The sequence below is a fragment of the Nanorana parkeri genome, unplaced genomic scaffold (genome assembly GCF_000935625.1).
Source record: "Nanorana parkeri isolate BGI_ZX_2015 unplaced genomic scaffold, ASM93562v1 scaffold56, whole genome shotgun sequence".
Taxonomy (NCBI): domain Eukaryota; kingdom Metazoa; phylum Chordata; class Amphibia; order Anura; family Dicroglossidae; genus Nanorana; species Nanorana parkeri.
This window is the reverse complement of record NW_017306324.1, coordinates 1,450,045-1,453,578: the sequence shown is the minus strand read 5'-3', so window position 1 is coordinate 1,453,578 and position 3,534 is coordinate 1,450,045. Positions and strand designations below refer to the sequence as shown.

The 3,534-nt window shown below is 46.7% G+C and overlaps 1 protein-coding gene and 1 long non-coding RNA gene across 3 annotated transcripts in view; one reads left to right on the top strand and one right to left on the bottom strand.

Moving 5' to 3' along the window:
- Positions 1–2,504, bottom strand: part of LOC108804389 — a 26,678-nt gene extending 24,174 nt beyond the window's left edge. For both annotated transcript variants that reach the window (XR_001942358.1, XR_001942357.1), the window contains exon 1: positions 2,494–2,504. This is a non-coding gene — a long non-coding RNA (uncharacterized LOC108804389). The remainder of the gene's footprint in view (positions 1–2,493) is intronic.
- The window catches only part of LAMB2 (laminin subunit beta 2), a 72,717-nt gene that overhangs the window by 4,960 nt on the left and 64,223 nt on the right, over positions 1–3,534 (top strand). The window lies entirely within an intron of this gene.

Genomic DNA, 3,534 nt, shown 5'->3' with positions numbered 1-3,534 from the left:
TAACAAGAAGTGCAAATATTATTCATCAATACACTGAGCTTTGTCTCACATATGGGAGCTCAGAAGCCAGATTATCATTATTATTATTATTATACAGGACGTATATAGTGCCACAAGATTGTGCAGAGCTGTACAATATAAGGAGGACATTACAGTTACAGTACAAACAGGTCCGGCGCTACCGCAAGGCAAGGCAAGTGGCCGTCTGAGGGCGCTGCAGGGTGAGGGCGGAAAAAACAGGGCATTTTGACAAGTACTTGTACTTGCCAAAATGCCCCGATGCTTGCGCCATGTTGGACCTTAATCTTGTCCTGATTTGTGCTCAGGACCGGTGCTAGGATTTTTGCCTACACAGGCAAAAATGCAACTTTGCCTGTGTAGGCAAAAATCCTAGCACCGGCCCTGATTACAAATCAGGACAAGATTAAGGTCCACCAATGGATCTCATCTATTTGTAGCTGCTTTTATGGCTTTTCAATAAAAAGACGCCATTAAGAGGATTCCTACCGGTACCAGCTCTTTTCCACTTCATTTTGTTGATTGGGCCCAGCAGAGACTTACGCTGAGCTATATATAGGTGATTGGGTGTATGGGGGATCAGGTGTATGGAGAAATCAGATGTATGGCTGGATTTGGTGTATAGGGATTTGGTATATGCGGATCGAGCTTGTGGTGGGATTGGGTTTACGGGGATCGGGTGTATGGGAATCGGGTGTATGGGGTATTGGGTGTGTGTGGATCAGGTGTATGTGGATCGTGTGTATGGGGTGTTGGGAATCGGGTATATGGGGTATTGGGTGTATGGGGATTCGAGTGTTTGGAGGCATTGGGTGTATGGGGATTGGGTGTATGGGGATCGGGTGTATGGGGGGATTGGGTGTATGGAGGAATGGGTGTATGGGGGATTGTGTGTATGGAGGATTGTGTGTATGGGAATTGGGTGTATGGGGGATTGGGTGTATGGAAGATCAGATGTATAGGGGATTGGGTGTATGGGGATTGGGTATATGGGGATTGGGGGTTTATGGGGGATTGGGTGTATGGGGTGATTGGGTGTACGCAGGGATTGGGTGTATGGAGGAATCAGGTGTATAGGGGATTGGGTGTATGAGGATCGGGTGTATGGAGGAATCAAGTGTATAGGGGATTGGGTGTATTTGGGATCGGGTGTATGGGAATCGGGTGTATGGGGGATTGGGTGTATGGGGTGATTGGGTGTATGGAGGAATTAGGTGTATAGGGGATTGGGTGTATGAGGATTGGGTATATGGAGGGGATTAGGTGTATGGGGGGGATTAGGTGTATGGGGGGAGGGATTAGGTGTATGGGGTGATTGGGTGTATGCAGGGATTGGGTGTATGGAGGAATCAAGTGTATAGGGGATTGGGTGTATTTGGGATCGGGTGTATGGGAATCGGGTGTATGGGGGATTGGGTGTATGGGGTGATTGGGTGTATGGAGGAATTAGGTGTATAGGGGATTGGGTGTATGGGGATTGGGTGTATGGGGGGGATTAGGTGTATGGGGGGAGGGATTGGGTGTATGGGGTGATTGGGTGTATGGAGGAATTAGGTGTATAGGGGATTGGGTGTATGAGGATTGGGTATATGGAGGGGATTAGGTGTATGGGGGGGATTAGGTGTATGGGGGGAGGGATTAGGTGTATGGGGTGATTGGGTGTATGCAGGGATTGGGTGTATGGAGGAATCAAGTGTATAGGGGATTGGGTGTATTGGGGATCGGGTGTATGGAGGTATCAGGTGTATTGGGGATCGGGTGTATGGGGATCAGGTGTATAGGGGATTGGGTATATGAGGTTCGGGTATATGGGGGGATTAGGTGTATGGTGGGGATTAGGTGTATGGGGGATCAGACGTATGGGGGATTGGGTTGAAATCTATTACATGGTAATTCTCGGGGGTTGGATACAATGACACCTCACACGAGTGAAGATCCTTTAATAAAAATGAAGCCAAGTGGAAATAATCTGATCTGTCTCCACATTATAAAAAGAAGGATTACACTGAGCACGTCGTTAAGTCCATCACATCCAGAAAGATACAGATGACACCACATCTTCCACATCCAGATGGAGCTCAGTGACGGCACAAGAACATGAGCTGGCACCGTTCTGGTGGAATGTCTCTACGTTCTCATCGTATCGCTGCCATGAACAATCCGCTCCCTGTTCTGCGGCCATCACAGCTGTAGAAGCTCCGAGCCAGAGGACATACTTGGGCCGTAACATAATTTTCTTCTTATAATTTCATTTTATTATCATCACAAGGCGTTCTTCCCGTCCACAGAACAATGCGCTGCCGCTGAGGACGTCTGGCTGGCAAAGCCCATCTCTCCAGCTGTTCCTGAACTCCATCTCCCATGATCCTCAGCGTGTGTGCGGAGATGGAGTTCAATGGGGAAAGGCTTGAAGCTGAACTCTGGGATGGGCAAATATTCTCCTCATACAAGAGTCGTGTGCAGTGGACATGTGACCCCTCCAAAAACATGTTTACTGCGCATGCGCCCGCCCCAAGATCCTTTGCGGCCGTACGAGCAATTCCTGATTCTCCGCGTGGGAGCGAGCAGCGATAACGAGGTAAGTTTAAAATGATTTCAAGCGGTTTTTTGTTTTTTTTACACTTCTTGCCTATATCTACTGCTTGCTAGCAGTAGATATAAGCAAAAAAAACCGGAGGGTTTAGAACCCCTTTAACTTAATTATTTTTTGGAGGGTAGTTAATCATTTTAGTTCTGTACTGGTCATCTTAGTCCATACTGGTCATCTTAGTCCATACTGGTCATCTTAGTCTATACTGGTCATCTCGGCCTGCACTGGTCATCTCGGCCTGCACTGGTCATTATAGCCTGTACTGGTCATCTTAGTCTGTGCTGGTCATCTTAGTCTTTACTGGTCATCTCAGTCCGTACTGGTCATTACAGTCCGTACTGGTCCTCTTAGCATGTACTGGTCATCTTAGTCTGTACTGGTCATTATAGTCCATACTGGTCCTCTTAGGCTATACCAGTCCTCTTCATCTGTACTGGTCCTCCTATTCCGTACTGGTCATCTTTGTCTGTACTGGTCATCACAGTCTGTACTGATCATTATAGTCCAAACTTGTCCTCTTAGTCCATACTGGTCACCTTAGTCCATACTGGTCATCCAAGCCTGTACTGGTCAACTTAATCCATACTGGTCATCTTAGTCCGTACTGGTCATCTTAGTCCCTACGGGTTATTTTAGTTCATACTGGCCACCTTAGTCCATACTGGTCATCCAAGTCTGTACTGGTCAACTTAATCCATACTGGTCATCTTAGTCTGTACTAGTCATCTTAATCCGTACTGGTCATCCAAGTCTGTACTGGTCAACTTAATCCATACTGGTCATCCAAGTCTGTACTGGTCAACTTAATCCATACTGGTCATCTTAGTCCATACCGGTCATCATAGACTGTTCTGGTCATCTGAACTTAGCTTTAAATTAACCATCTATTTCTATAGTTATCTTCATTCTGCTTTTCATTGTTCTCT